The 17,153-nt window shown below is 37.4% G+C and overlaps 1 protein-coding gene and 1 long non-coding RNA gene across 3 annotated transcripts in view; both read left to right on the forward strand.

Annotated features, from left to right (window-relative positions):
• LOC118006413 (F-box only protein 4) overlaps positions 1-17,153 on the forward strand; it is a 382,076-nt gene that overhangs the window by 225,416 nt on the left and 139,507 nt on the right. The gene's annotated exons all lie outside the window — the stretch shown is intronic.
• The window catches only part of LOC118006416, a 59,076-nt gene continuing 43,572 nt past the window's right edge, over positions 1,650-17,153 (forward strand). Inside the window, exon 1 of the long non-coding RNA XR_004678066.1 lies at positions 1,650-3,019. This is a non-coding gene — a long non-coding RNA (uncharacterized LOC118006416). The remainder of the gene's footprint in view (positions 3,020-17,153) is intronic.

The raw sequence follows: 17,153 nt of genomic DNA on the forward strand, positions 1-17,153 counted from the left end.
AATCACATTTTCTAAAAGAAGTCAGTAATGGCATGCAGCACAAGCATGTGCATAAAAAAGGATTACAGAAAGTACATGTATGAAAGTTAATGGCCATGCATCATGCCAATAAGTAGTATATTTCTTCTTTAAAATAAAGTTAATCTTTATAAATATTAGGCAGCTATTTGGATTCTGTCTACAATGCTATGTTTGCTGTTCTCTACTGCCTTTTCTTAAAACAAAAGACATCCTAAAAAGAAAGAAAATAGAGGTACCTGGGTGGCTCAGCCGGTTAAGCCTCTGCCTTTGGCTCAGGTCATGATTCCAGGGTCCTGGGATGGAGTCCTGCACTGGGCTCCCGGCTCAGTGGGGAGTCTGCTTCTCCCTCTGCCTTCCCCCCTCCCCCGCTCATGCTCTCTCCTCTCTCTCGCAAAAATAAAGAAAGAAAATCTTAAAAAAAAAGAAAAGAATAGAACATACTTGCCTTTTTATTTTCTAGAAGTCTGGTGTTATAATGCAATTTAGTAAGAATTTATTAGACATCTATTCGACCCAAGATCTATGCTAGGCTTCATATACAATGAATAAGAGATGATTCCGACCATCTAGGTGCATCCAATTTGGAAAAGGAGAAATATATGTAAAAAAATGTAGGCAAACTGGAATATGATAAATTCTAATAAAAATGCAAAGTTCATACAAAGAGAAAGAGTAAGATTAATTCTGTTTGGGGCATCACTAAAAGATTCATGGAGAAAATGGAATTTGAACAGGATCTTGAAAATTGAATAAAATCACAGGTGATGGAGATAGGGAGGAAATTCTAGGTGAAAGTAATGGATATAGGGAAAGTGTTGGGGTGTTTTCGGGAATGAAGAGTCCTATGATTGAGCGCTTTGGGTAAGGAAAAAATCAAAGAGGGTGAGAGGGGTTTCTTGAGGGGAAGTCTTCCTCATCTGGCCTTGTCTTTTACCTTTTCAGCCTTATCTCCTATTATGCTTCTCCTTGCTCTCTCACTTCAGCTACTTGGGTCTTCTTTGAGGTCCTTGAACTCAAAAGGCACCCTTGACCACATGGCCTTTGTCCATGCTCTTCCCTTTGCTGTGTGTCTTTGCCAAGATAAATCCTACCTATTGTGCAGATCTTAGCTCACTTCCTATCCTTAAGGAAGTCTTTCCTGATTCATCTGACTAGGTTAAATCCCTGTTTTATACTCATTCATGGCATGCTGTCATTCTCCTTTACAATACTTTACATTTAAAATGCAATTTTATAAATGTGTGGTATTTTCATTAATGCCTGTCTTTTGCCAGATTAAGAGTTCCAAGAAGTAGGAATGGTGACCACTTATGTTCACCCTTTTATTTCAAGGTCGTAACACCGTACCTGGCACATGTCAAACACAACGAATACTTACTGAATGAATGATGAATGAAGGTGGAAATGAATTAATTATGCACAAAAAGAAGGAAGGTAGACACAGGGAAAGTTTGTCTGCTCGTACCAAAATGATACGAATATAAAAACAATTTTTTAAAAAATTGCTTTTTGAGTTGTGGATTCAACTACGTGTTTTTCAAGTGTTTACAACTGGTTTCCAGTGTTCCCTTGAAAAATTTATATTTTGCAATTTTGAAACCTTGCTATGATGCAAGGAATTTGGATCAAAAAATTAATGGATATCCTTGCAGGATAAAACTGTGGCATAATTTTAAAGTTTCACTTATTTTGAAGCAAGTTTAGAATCTCCTGATTTACAAGAAAACACAGGTCAAATATTTCCCACCTAGTGCAAAAGCACACAGGGCAGGCACACCATGGATGCTGAATATTTGTCAGCTGGAAGCAAATGTAGCCAAAAACAAATGTAGCCTTTGTCCACAAAATCATTTCTTGTTCTGCACTGTAAATGAGTCATTTAAGTGGTGACAGGGTAAATAATCACAAAGCTTAATCCATTTCTTATCAGAGAAAAAATGACAAGTTTGAAAAATGAACAGAATATTTGGTGTTTCAATAATAAGAGTTTCATTTGACCAAATTTTCCAGAGATTCTGGAACATTCAGTGATAGGGGAATTATTTCTAAGAAGAGCAGATTGTTGTAGCCTTGTTCTTTAATATCAGTGGTACCGAAGAATTCATTGCATATCCCCAGACAAGCCAATTCCTCCCTTTCTATTCATCCTTCTTGTGTCTCTAGACTTTTAACCCAGCACACCCATACCACAGGCCTCAGGCTTATATAACAAGCCACAGTAAACATGTGCTGCCCAGCTCAGGGATTTCCTAGCGTTTGCAAATATGTTGTAATATATGCCAAGCATGGCCAATAGGGTCTCACAAATACTCCCTCCCCTTCCTTTTGCCTTCCTATATGAGCCCCTCAGCAACTCTTAATTCTTGACCTGCTTGATTTTTTACCAATTCCATTTTGTCACCATCAGATTGGGTAACATTGCCTCTCAGCTGTATGCTCCTTGCCCCGCATAGTGAAGTACAGAACTGCATGGAGCCCAAGCCTGGAGACCAGGCTTGTGCAACCAGAAAGATATTTATTGCTCCAACCCAATATTCCAATTTGCCTGTGTAATCCAAGACCTAGAAAAATATGATAAAAAGTGTCCTGGTTGGTCTATGCCAGGCCACCTAAAAAGAGAGGAGGAGTAGAAAGGCAACCCCAGTCCTTAAGAACCATTCTAATATGGCAGCCAAGAATGCAAGAAAAACAGCTGGGAACATCTTAGGGCTGCTCTTCCACAATTTTAGGAAATGAAGTATTTTGAAAATGTGTATCAAGGGCGCCTGGGTGGCTCAGTTGGTTAAGCAACTGCCTTCGGCTCAAGTCATGATCCTGGAGTCCCGGGATCAAGTCCCACATTGGGCTCCCTGCTCAGCGGGGGTGTGGGGGGGGTCTGCTTCTCCCTCTGACCCTCCCCCCTCTGAAATGTGGTTATAAATGTGAATAGCCTGGATTTTTTCCATTTATACATGCCTGGGCCCACCAAGAGAAATGAACCTGATTCTCTGAGAGGGGGGTAGGTATACTTATTTTGAAAAAACTTCTCAGGAGATCTGGATACCATCCCTGCTTAAATACTAGACTTGAATAAATGAGAGATGTTGAATATAAATGTAATGCTTAGCTAGTCTTATCCTCTGCCTGGGGAAAATAGTCTGTAATGTGTTTCCCAATGGAAGAAAATGAAGATCTGTATAATTTGGATTGCTCTGTAAGGAACTAGGAAAAAAGGAGGAAAGGTAGGCTTACTACGGGGATCCCCTGAGTGGAGTCAGGCATTGGAAGTATAAGGTTTTAGGTCCATATGTTTCTCTTGTGTGAGGGGATGGAATTGAGGGGGGTGGTGGGAGGCAAGAGAATGGCTCTTAGTGTAATCCTAGTTTATAATACCTTCTGGATAGCAACAGTAAAGATCATTTCAGCAGTTTGGGTAGGACAGGGGCTTTCTTTATGGTTTTGGCAGCAGGGATTCTGTAGCCATCACTGGCAACAACAACATTATAGTAACAGAGCATTTTGTTTTTCCCATGGCCATTCCTTATCCACAAACCTTAGGGAAGCTGAAGTGGCAGTCACAGCTTCTATACCGGGGAAGCTGTTACTGAGAAGCAAGATTCTATCCTGGGCACTGGAGAACTGATGCACTGGAGTTGTGCAGTTGTTGCAAATTTTCCTAAGCAATTCAGTTTTCTTGTATTCTTCTTGGTAGAAAAGAGTATCTGTCAATAAAATTTGAGATGGTAAGGGTTACTCCCCCAAAACCTTGCTGGTTTATAATGAAAGCCAGTGTCAAATGAAACTTTCAACACATATAATATTTATTAGGAAAAATTCATTAACAAAGCAGGTGCTAACAGTTCATAAATCTATTCTGTAAGTTTGATGAAGTTCTTTTTCTCTGCCCTTTAAGATGCTCAAACATACCTGGTACCAGAGGTTTATTTGAGACAGATTCCAAAGTCTGTGCTCTCTAGCGGGCAATGAGGCAGACAGGTATCCCGATCCTACCTCCATATACTCCCTTCCTTCCAGTCACTGTTACATCTTCAGGGGCTGTTCTCATTCCCAGGAACTTCACCTTGTTCCTGCTCTCTGCCTGGAAATATGTGGAGACAAGCATATGATTAAAACCACGAGTAAAACAAGTTTAGAAAATGAACAATTTCTTGGTTTCAAGAACATGTGCAAATGCTTTTGATATATTTAAGTTAAAGAATAAGAAAAATTTTATCAACAGTATGATCTCAACTACATGAAAGAAAGATCACATGATGAAAAGACTGGAAGGAATAAAGGCCTCAGGTTAACAATGTGAAAACTGGTTTTCTTGGGCTGCTAGGATGACATATGATTTTCTCCTTTTTTTTTTGTATTTTTTCCCTGAAATTTGGAATTCTTTTATTTTAAAGTATTTTTAGTATTCTGATAATCAGGAGAGAAAAACAATTTATCCAAAAGACTAAGATCAGTGCATGAACACAGGTTGAAATACCATAATTTGGAATTCAGTGTTTCATTTAATGATATTCATACTACACAATAGTAAAAATAAGAGCAAAAGAAATTAACATTAATAATCCTTTTTCTTAAATACACTTATGAAGATTTCTAAAGATTTTTTTTCGTTTGGTATTCTAAACAAATAAATAAAAAGAGGAATTTGCAATGCTGATTTTTTTTAATTAATTTTTTTTAAAGATTTTATTTATTTATTTGAGACAGAGAGAATGAGAGAGAGAGCACATGAGAGGGGGGAGGGTCAGAGGGAGAAGCAGGCTCCCTGCCGAGCAGGGAGCCCGATGCGGGACTCGATCCAGGGACTCCAGGATCATGACCTGAGCCGAAAGCAGTCGCTTAACCAACTGAGCCACCCAGGCGCCCTTAATTAATTTTTTTTAAAAAAGATTTAATTTATTCATTTGAGACACAGAGATACAGAGAGAGAGAGAGCATGAGCAGTGGGAGAGGCAGAGGGAGAGGAAGAAGCAGACTCCCCGCTGAGTCAGGAGCCCGATCTGGGACTCGATCCCTGGACCCTGGGATCATGACCTGAGCCGAAGGCAGACGCTTAACCATCTGAGCCACCCAGGTGCCCCTGCAATGCTGATTTTTATAAGTGTCCCAAAGGATTTCAAGAGATTTCACTGGTTTTCACCATGACTGGTCCTCCTCATAGTTGTCTAAACCCTCCTTACTGTGGATATTCCATTCTGGAAAATAAACATATTAGTCTCACAGGCTCCCTATATTTGATATTCTACCATGTATTTAGCTCCATTACCACATATTTGACCATTGGACACACTCCCCTTCCCATACCATCCCTACCCCTCTGGAGGTCCATGGTCCATAGGAACTTGCAATATCTTAGGCTCTTAAAAATGGGAGTTGTCTTCAAGTTGTGAGCTGTTTGAAGAGCTAAATACGGTCTTAGGGCACAAGAGGGCCTTCATCCTGTTGGATAATCAAAAGGCAATAGGATAGTTTTGATCAACAGGTCTCACTAGATGGAATCAAGAGATTCAGGGGTCACTGCACAAAGATAGAATAGTCTCCGGGTGTTGTTTTGCATCTTTTTAGCATCTGTCTCTGGAGACTCCTGGTAGCTTCCTGGGGTTTGAAGATTTCTTCTGTCTACTTGGTATCTCTCCTCTCCCCTCTCCCAGGAAACCATTTTTATCTAGACAAGGAGCAAGAATGTTCTGTCTGTACCTATGCATCAGAATATTTCTGGTCTACACCTAAACCAGTGGCTTTTTAAACTTAAGAGGTAGAATTTGTCATCTTTGTTTTCTTAGTCATTTGGCAATTCCTTTTCCCCAACATCAGCAAATGAAGGCTAAATAGAAAGAATATATGCTGATGAATTCCTCATTGTTTTGAAGACTTATGTACTTCTAACTATTATACAGTGACACTGAACCATTTGCAGTTCCAGGAGTGTGCTGACTATGAGGGGTCTTTTATGCTATTTACTCTTATTTGCTCTTCTCTTTACCAGAACGATCTTCCTCTTACTCATTTTGCAAACCTCTTCAAAATTCAGTTCTAATGTCCTCCTCTTGGAAACCTTCTCTGAATCCTCATGCCATCCTCTGGCCTTTCAGAGTAAGAAGAAGCAAATTCAGATAGTCCTTGAGATTAATATCCCAAGTTGTTGGCTCAGCAAATCTGAGTAACTCACTTGAAGAACAAGCTGATCCAGGGACCAATCTCTATAGGCTCCTCCTTGATAACAAAGCCATTTTCTTATAGAATATTCCATTGTTAAGTAATCATCTAGAGGACCCTGACCTTTCTGTATGAATATGAAGAGTGTTTCAGGGGCACAGTCTTGCTGTGGCTGGCTTAAGCACACCACTACATGGCAAAATGAGAACCCAGAGCGTTATGTGGTTACTATCCCTCTGCAAGCAAGTTTGTCACCAATAAACTCTATTTTATATTTTGACCACATGGTGACTGTAGCATATGTGTTTAGGTGCCCATTGTGCCTGGGTCTGTGAGAACCTTGCACATTGTAGTAATCAATTTATTTGTTTGTATCTCCCACTAGACTGTAAATTTCTTGGGGGAATTTAATGCCTAACTTTATTTGGTATTCCTAGAATCTAGCACAATTCTTGCACATAATAGGTGCTCAAGAAGAGATTAGTGAATCTTTCCTTTTATTCATTAAGCCCCACATACATTCCTGTCATTTACTGAGCCAATGATTACCCAGTGTGTTTGTTGAATATCATTCTTGAATGAAGAATATAATCCTTAATACAGGGGATTAAAGCCCTGTATGTGGATAATAAGGGATGGCACTAAATCAAACTGGAAAATTTAGAGATGTCTCTGATTACATAGTTAATAATTATTCCTCATATTTTCATGTCCAAGAACCACTTAACTTTAGAGTTAATTACATGGTCCTGGTCCAGCCAAAATGATCTCTGCAATGACTCATGAACCATTCATCATTCTTGTTTATGAACTCCAAGAAAAATTTTGGGTTTTATTTGAACCTATAATTGCGTGCATCTGTACTTGATTTCCATTATTTCAGACTGAGACTTCTAAAAGTAAAATAATTTTATAGACTTCTACAAAGTAAAAAATTATCTGATAAACGTTAAGGTAATTTGTGTCTACACAACTTGGCATAACTTGACATTTGTGTCAGAGAGAGTACAATACTATCTAGGAAAATATTTAAATGGCCTTTATTTAATTGGTTGCAGGAATTCTGATTTTGATAAGTTTCATTCTAATGCTACATCAGATGTAGTTTCTTACGTAGTAACATTGTTAGTGCTGAAAATAATTGTTCTGTGGTATCCACATATATTTTTGAAAATTGGAAGAAATAAATATGCAGACCTTCTAAAAATCAGAGCTCTCCAAATTACTATTACATGCTTTGGAGAAGGACATAGGGAAGTAAGTTATATGCAGAGATATAAAGTACATCTGCTTGTTTGAATCTTGTGAGTGTAAAATTAACATGTGGTAGGAGACAGTGGGGGAAGAATAATATTAAGAAGAGAGAACAACTGACATTTATAAAGAGCTTACTTTGTGGCAGGACTTTATGCCATTATTTAAATTGTTACAACTGCCTTAAGTATGATATGCATATCATTGTCTTCAATTCACCGGTAAGGAAATTGATGCTAAACATTACCCAGCTAACATGTGGCAGGGCAGGGATGTAAATCTAAGCTGGTGATTTTTCTTCCACCTTATAAAACTTTTCACTTATGCCGATAAGTAACCTGGAACATGGCTTTTGAAGTTAGGCCATTCTGGATTCACTTCTCTTCCCCGCTACTTCCTAGCTGCAAAATTGGTTAAATTGCTTAGCCTCAGCTTCCCTATCTATAAGAATAATACTCATCTCACAGCATTGTTGTAAGGCTTACAGGGGGTAGTATGATTCAAATCTGCACTCATCACTTGGTGGTAATAGGTCATGGAGACATCTTTTAAATTCTCATAGCCTGTTTCTCCATCTGTAGGAGATGGAAAATAATAATCTCTGTCCCTCAAGGTTATTGTGAAGATTAAGTGAGATAATCTATGTGAAGTACCAAGCACATAGTAAGTGCTTGATAATTATTAGCTAACATCTTCGTTATAGTGCTCAATACATTGTAGTTATTGAATCTAACCATTCTTAAGATAGAATGAAAAATAAATGGTTGAGTAAATAAATTATGTTGAATCACAGACCTGTACCTCTGAAACAAATAATACATTATATGTTTAAAAAAAAAAGAAGAAGATAACAGGAGGGGAAGAACGAAGGGGGGGAAATCGGAGAGGGAGATGAACCATGAGAGACTATGGACTCTGAGAAACAAACTGAGGGTTTTAGTGAGGAGGGGGGTGGGGGGATGGGTTAGCCTGGTGATGGATATTAAAGAGGGCACGTTCTGCATGGAGCACTGGGTGTTATATGCAAACAATGAATCATGGAACACTACATCAAAAACTAATGATGTAATGTATGGTGATTAACATAACATAATAATAAAAAAATAATAAAAGAAAAGAAAAGAACAAAAAAAAAATTATGTTTGGTAGCAGAGCATTGATGGGGGACCTAACCTATACTAAGAAGTTTATATTTATTTCTTCTTTTATTTGTGTGCTATTTATAAAAGGCAGGGTTATATTTTAAATGAAATATGCTAGCTGGAATGTTCTTTTCTGCATATAAATTTCTCACCATTATTTGTATATGAGGAACTACTCAGCTGTTGAGCTGAATTGATAAGGTCTAGCTCACAGAGGATCACAGAGATATCCCATGGAAGTATGGAGAGAACAGCTAAAGAGCTCAATAGTATCAGAACCTCTGTTTTTGCTCCACATTGATCAAATCCTGCATTGGTTTCCTCCACCTCTCCTTCCTCTTTGCCCTCTTCTGTTATATCAAGCACAGATATTTATCTTTCTTCAGAGAAGATTTCTCCATTCTCTTTCCTGGCACTTTCCATTACAGTTTACCTTATGAGTAGTAGTCTCCTATAAGGCATGATATCTGGGATGGCAGAAGTGCCTCCTGCTCCTCACTACTTCCTTGATCTACCCAATGAGCTATGTATTCCAGAGTTCACACTCTGTGCCCTTGCCTGACCAAACTGGGGACTGTTTAAGAGGTCCAAAAGATGTAACTCATTAGGCCTTATCAGACACTATACCAGCGGTGTTCCCATAGTACTTCAAAAAGTGGTAGGGCTCGGGCGCCTGGGTGGCTCAGATGGTTAAGTGTCTGCCTTTGGCTCAGGTCATGATCCCAGGGTCCTGGATCCCTGCTCCTTGGGAGCCTGCTTCTCCCTCCGCCCCCCCCCCCCCCCCCCCCCGTCTCTCATGAATAAATAAAAATTGAAAAAAATCTTCAAAAAGTGGTAGGGCTTCAGGGCCAGATGGCTTCCCAGGGGAATTCTACCAAACATTTAAAGAAGAATTAATACCTATTCTTCTGAAACTGTTCCAAATAATAGAAATGGAAGGAAAACTTCCAAACTCATTTTATGAGGCCAGCATTACCTTGATCCCCAAACCAGACAAAGACCCCATCAAAAAGGAGAACTACAGACCAATATCCCTGATGAACATGGATACAAAACTTCTCACCAAAATACTAGCCAATAGGATCCAACAGTACATTAAAAGGATTATTCACCACGACCAAGTGGGATTTATTCCTGACCTGCAAGTTTGGTTCAACATCCACAAATCAATCAATGTGATACAATACATTAATAAAAGAAAGCACAAGAGCCATATGATCCTCTCAATAGATGCAGAAAAAGCATTTAACAAAGTACAGCACCCTTTCTTGATTAAAACTTTTCACAGTGTAGGGATAGAGAGTACATACCTCAATATCATAAAAGCCATCTATGAAAAACCCACAGCGACTATCATTCTCAATGGAGAAAAACTCAGAGTCTTTTCCCTAAGTTCAGGGACACGGAAGGGATGTCCTCTATCACCACTGCTATTCAACATAGTACTAGAAGTCTTCCTAGAAACATCACCAAAGGCAAGGGAAGCAAGGGCAAAAATGAACTATTGGGACTTCATCAAGATAAAAAGCTTCTGCACAGCAAAGGAAACAGTCAACAAAACAAAGAGGCAACCCACAGAATGGGAGAAGATATTTGCAAATGGCACTACAGACAAAGGGCTGATATCCAAGATCTATAAAGAACTTCTCAAACTCAACACCCAAAAAACAAATAATCAAGTCAAAAAATGGGCAGAAGACATGAACAGACACTTCTCCAAAGAAGACATACAAATGGCTAACAGACATATGAAAAAATGTTCATCATCATTAGCCATCAGGGAAATTCAAATCAAAACCACATTGAGATACCACCTTACACCAGTTAGAATGGCAAAAATTGACAAGGCAAGAAACAACAAATGTTAGAGAGGTTGTAGAGAAAGGGGAACCCTCCTACACTGTTGGTGGGAATGCAAGTTGGTATAGCCACTTTGGAAAACAGTGTGGAGGTTCCTCAAAAAAATTAAAAGTAGAGCTACCCTATGACCCAGCAATTGCACTCCTGGGTATTTACCCCAAAGATACAAATGTAGTGATCCGAAGGGGCACATGCACCCCAATGTTTATAGCAGCAATGTCCACAATAGCCAAACTATGGAAAGAGCCTAGATGTCCATCAACAGATGCATGGATAAAGAAGAGGTGGTATATATGTACAATGGAATATTATGCAGCCATCAGAAAAAATGAAATTTTGCAATTTGCAATGATGTGGATGGAACTAGAGGGTATTATGCTAAGCGAAATAAGTCAATCAGAGAAAGATAAGTATCATATGATCTCACTGATATGAGGATTTTGAGAAACAAGACAGGATCATAGGGGAAGGGAGGGATAAATGAAACAGGATGAAACCAGAGAGGGAGACAAACTGTAAGAGACTCTTAATCTTAGGAAACAAACTGAGGATTGCTGGAGTGGAGGGTGGTGGGAGGGATGGGATGGCTGTGTGATAGACATTGGGGAGGGTATGTACTATGGTGAGCGCTGTGAATTGTGTAAGACTGATGAATCACAGACCTGTACCCCTGAAACAAATAATACATTATATGTTAATAAAAAAATTTTTTTAAAGAAACAAACAAACAAAAAGTGGTAGGGCTTTCTCAGCAGTCCCTCTAATGTAGTTGGGAAGAATAGAATTGAAGGTGGAGGTAACTCTAGACTTCTTCTCGGGCTGCCTAAATCAGAATGTATTATTTCTCTCCATTGGGCATCCCTGTAAAATTTCACTGAAGGAAATAGTATTCTACTAGATGTACCTTATCAAATATATTCCTAGGCTGAGACTTTCAGAAGTTGAGACAAATCCTTTGGTTTTTGAGGATTCTACTACATTAAAATTTGAAAAAAATGCTCAAGAAAAGGTTAAAATCAAATATTAAATATTGTTTGTGTGACTGTATGTATACTGTCATTTAGAGAAAAAATCAAAATGCTATTTGAAGACTATGGTGAATACCCTACTTTGACAGGTCCTGGTCCTAAGTGATATTTGATGCTGTGAGTGGGGAGCTCATGAAGTGATTGTGAGTCTTAAGATGGAATGAGGAAAGGATATAGAAAGAAGAGATTTGCAGTATCCAAACAAATCACCTACTTCCAATTATGAATCTATCTGGTTGACCTTGCTTGCGGTCATTCTCTAAATCAGGACAAACTTCTGTATTTACAGATTGTTTTTGAAAAAGCCTTGGATCACCTAATCTTTACTACTGTCCCCTCTTGTCTTATAAAGTCTATTAAAACTATTATTGATACATTGTGATATATCAGATTATTGTTCCCAACTATTCTCTCCTTCACTGTGATAAAATAATTCATCTACATCTTTTGCAGAGCCTTTCAGTGGGTGGAATGTGCATCCTCACCCATTGACTTTGGGTTTGGTCATGTGACTTGCTTTGACCAACAGAAAGTGGGTAGAGATGTCAGTGTGTGAGTACTGAACAGAAGCTTTAATGACATCACATGCTTCTGTTCACCTGTTCTACAACCTTTGCCCATGGGAATAACATGTCCTAGTGGTAGCTACTCCAATTGCCTGGGTTCCAGAATCAAAAAATGCACAAAGCTAAGCCAGGCCAGGCTTGATTTATTTGAACTGTAGCCCAAACGTAATGAGAGCAGGAAATAAATATTTGTGAATTGTTGAGATTGTTAGTTATAGCAACAAAGCTGACTAATATATGCATTTTCTGCTGTAAGTATTTCTGACCCAGTGCTCTGTTTCTCTACTAGACTTGTAATATCTTTCCACTCCTGAATATTCATTCAAGGTTCTCTTTAAATCCAAGTCTCTCACAAACAACAGGAAGGAAGAAAACCTCACCTTCCATAAGGTTTCCACTACTATTCAAACCAACAATTGCTCATCCACCCTCAGACTCCCACTCATGACTTCATATAAGAGAAACACATGAATTAACTGACATATTTAGTATGTGTACAAATGCCCTTTCATATATATTTCTGGATCATTGTTAATCTATTCCCATTTGCAAACCCTTGTTCTGTGAGATGACATAATTGTAATGAATTGGTGCCAAGTTTTGTGTATGGATGTTAAATAAATTATTTATTCAGAAGTGAATTTTCCTCACCAACTATTGCCACTTACTTCTTTCTTCTAGCAGAAAATATATCTGGCAGAATTTCAGATGGATTAGGTTTCACCTGCTTATCTGTATCCAAGCACTTTTGTTCACTCTAGTCTAGACATTGTGGAGCATATTGGATTCTAATTATATGTCAGAAATTTCATCTTTTGTTCTGATATAATGCCATTGATAACAGGGCTTCCAAATTTTCAGTTGAATGGAATGAGTTATCATAAATTGGATTAGTGAGCATAATAATTGTGATTTTCAAAAAAGTTCACCTTCATCTTGTGTTCTGAGCTAATTAATGTTCTGCAATCAATTCTTTATTGCTTAAATCTAAGCAATCAGGCAGAATGGGTCTTAGGGTTGGCAAACCAGAACCTTGACCTATGCAGGGATCCTCTCTTCTACACAATATTCTCAAACAAAACAAAACAAAACAAAAATCCAGGAATTTCTTTAAATAATATGTTCCCTTGAACAAAAGAAGATGAATGGTTTTTGCAAAGCAGTGAACATTCAAGAAAGAGGCTAGACAGGCACAGCACTCTAACTAGTACCTAGACACAAAAACAGGAGAATGCCAAAGATTGTAGCTTATTCAAAATGTCTGCAACTGGTATGTACTGAAAAAGGCTTTTGCACAAGCATTGCACTTTATCAGGAAGCCAATATGAAGAGAGAGAATAAAGGCACAGAAATTTCAGTATCTGATGTAAGGTAAAGAAACTCTGGGCTGAGAGTCAGGGGCACTGAGGTATAGAATCATCTTTAGGAACTAACTATGTCATTTTGAGCAAGTTGCCTAACATTTCTGAGCCTCAGTTTCCTCATTGGTTCAATGTAGTGGTTAGATTAAGTGATTTCTAAGACCCTTTTGAGCTATAAATCTCCACAATCTAGAAAGAAGGAGGTGTAGTGTGTGGGAAATAGAGATAGAGAAGCGGACATTTCTATATTATTTCCACAAATATTGCCCTTTAATCATATGTCTGCATATATTATGTGCACACAAATTTTAAATTTCTCCTTAATTTGAATTTTGAGAATTGGACTAAGAAAAATTGGGGGCAAGAAATGCTGTTTTTGCATCAACCATAAAAACTCACCCCTTAAAAATATATATCTTAATTAGCGCAAAGATTTTCTCCATTCTTCTACCACTGTCCCTTGAGAATAAAAATCTTTGCCAACATTTGGAGTGATGAAGGTTAACAACTGCTTGTTGAAACGTTGGTGGTTCACATTTGGTGATGATAACCCAATGTAGCATCAGCATGGCTTTCAATGGATTATTGATTGTTAAAACACTGTGTTTATCATATCATCTCTGCTTGTTTCCAGACTTGGGTCTTAAAATAGATAACATTTTAGAGACTTTCACTCTTTCATCTGCCTGAGGTTTGAATTTGTACCACAGCATCCCTATCAAAAGGTTGACCAACTTATGCTCAGACATCTATGGTGGAGAGTCCTCTTAGGAGGATTTTACATCACTGAATCAAATTATTTCTCTCCATAGTTTCTTCTTGTTAATACATATTGAATTCTTTGAAATCACAAAACATAAGAATACTAACATTTTCACTAGCTGGTCTTTCATGAATTAGTTTTGATTCTTTTAAAATCCTAGTCCCTTTTTTTCTGAAAGCATTTGAATATTTTTAAATATTTTATTTATTTATTTGACAGAGAGAAACACGGTAAGAGAGGGAACACAAGCGGGGAGATGGGAGAGGGAGAAGCAGGCTTCCCGCGGAGCAGGGAGCCCGATGCGGGGCTCGATCCCAGGACCCCGGGATCATGACCTGAGCTGAAGGCAGACGCTTAACGACTGAGCCACCCAGGTGCCCCTGAAAGCATTTGAATTTGCATCCAGAGCTGAATTCAAACTTCCCACATGTGGTCTTTAGAACACACAAGGACTTCCTCATCTGACATTATTAATATAGTCTAATATTTTGTTAAGTTTTTCAAGTGCACTTATTAAGCTCACTTTCATCTATAATAAAAGTATTTTAAAACTTTTAGGCTTCACTTATTTATCTTGTAGTTATGAGATGCATTTTTTGACCCAAATGAAAATTTTACATAATCTCATTACATTTATTTTAATATATATGATTTGCTTTAACAAATATTTATTTATTTGAGAGAGAGAGAGCGGTAGGGAGGGGCAGAGGAAGAGGGAGAGAGAGAATCTCAAGCAGACTCCTTACTAAGCATGGAGCCTGATGTGGGGCTGTATCTCAACCCTGAAATCATGACCTGAGCCAGAGTCAAGAGTCCAACACTTAACCAACTGAACCACTCAGGCACCCCCTGATTTGCTTTTCTAAAAATAATAATTTGTGGGGTGCCTGGGTGGCTCAGTTGGTTAAATGTTGGACTCTTGACTTCAGCTCAGGTCATGACATTAGAGTCGTGAGATGGAGACCTGCATTGGGCTCTCTGTTGAGTGTGGAGCCTGCTTAAGATTCTCTCTTTCCCTTTCCCTCTGCCTCTCCTCCTCTTGTGTGCTCTCTCCCTCTCAAAAAAATTCATATTAAAAATACATGCACATGACATATATAAAGAAAAACAGCCATAAATCACCTAAAAAACAGCTACAGATTATCTAAAATTTCAATACCCTGGAATAACTACAATATTTGTTGAGCATGATTCCAAATATACTCTATGTATGTGTGCAGTTGGGTAAATGGACAGATATATTCAGAAAAAAAACTAATTGAAATATGATCCTACCATGCATATTATTTTTTTTATTTTTTATTTGAATATAGTTGACACAATGTTACATTAGTTTCAGGTGTACAGTATAGTGATTCAGCTTCTCTATACATTATGCTATGCTTATTACAAGTGTAGCTATCATCTGTCACCATATAACATTATTACAATATCATTGACTATATTCCCTAAGCCTTGACTTTTGTTCCTGTGACTTATTCATTCCATACTGGAAGCCTGTATCTCTAACTCTCCTTCACCCATTTTGCCCACTCCCCCATTCCCTTCCCTCTGGCAATTATTAGTTTGTTCTGATTCTGCTTTCTGTTTATTTGCTTGTTTATTCATTTGTTTTGTTTTTTAGATTTTACATGTAAATGAAATCATATGGCATTTGTCTTTCTCAGTCTGACTTATTGCACTTAGCATAATACTCTCTAGGCCCATCCATGTTGTTGCAGATGGCAAGATCTCATCCTTTTTAATGGCTGGGTAATATTCCATTGTATATGTCTACTCTCTGCATATTCTTTTAAAATTAACAGTATAAAAGTATTTTTATTGAACTTTAAAAAGGAAAAGAATTAAAATTGAAGTTAATTGTAAACTTCAAATAAGTGTTTCTTTATACAAGATACTTTTTCTAAAGTTAAAAGTAAATGAAAACTTAAGGATGGAAGCCATATGAATTTTTTAGTACATGTTTCAATTTTAGAGAGTATCTATTAAATTAATAATTTAAATTATTATGTGAAAAGGCAAAATTATGGATCAGTAAAAAGAGCAGTGCTTGCCAAGGGATTGGGGTTCTAAAAAAAGGAAAGAAATATGAATAGATAGAGCACAGGGGATTTTTAAGGCAATGAAACTAGTATATATGATACTATAATGGTGAATGCATGTCATTTGTTCAAACCCAGACAATGTTCACCCAAGAGTAAACCTGAATGTAAATTATAGACTTTAGTTAATAATAATCTACAGTATTGGCTCATAAATTGTAACAAATGGACCACGGTAATATAAGATATTAAAAACAGAGGAAACTGTGTGGTTAAGGGGACAGGTATATGCAAACACTATATACGTTCTGCTCAACTTTTCTGTAAACCTAAAATTACTCTTTTTAAAAAGGTCATTAATTAAAAACAAAAACTAACAAAGTGAAATAAGTCTGAGAAAGACAAATACCACATGATTTCACCCACATGTGGAATTTAAGAAACAAAACAAATGAACAAAGGAAAAAAGAGACAAACAAACCAACAAAAGGACTCTTAAATACAGAGAACAAGCTGGTGGTTGCCAGAGGGGAGGTGGATCGGGGAGGATGGGTGAAATACATAAAGGAGATTAAGGGTACACTTATCTTGATGAAAAATGAGTGATATATAGAATTGTTGAATTATTATATTCTATACCTGAAACTAACATAACACTGTATGTTAATTATACTTTAACAAAAAAAGTAAAATAAAACTGTAAGGGTCAACAGAGATAAAATACAAAACAAACAAACAAACAAACAAAAAATAGATCTAAAGTATTTTTAAAAATAAAAAATGATTATGTATCCTCCAACTTACTATTAGGTATCTTCTCCCTAGTTCCAAATTTTTATAGCTTATTTTCGTAAGTTTAAAGAATTTATAACATTTACATTCTATTCTTCAACTACCAATATATTATGCATAGTTTTTATGTTTAAGTGAATTCAGTGCTCACTTTCAGTCCTTTCTCCATAT

This window comes from Mirounga leonina, unplaced genomic scaffold, assembly GCF_011800145.1.
Source record: "Mirounga leonina isolate KUSES-001 unplaced genomic scaffold, KU_Mleo_1.0 Mir_96, whole genome shotgun sequence".
NCBI classification, from domain to species: domain Eukaryota; kingdom Metazoa; phylum Chordata; class Mammalia; order Carnivora; family Phocidae; genus Mirounga; species Mirounga leonina.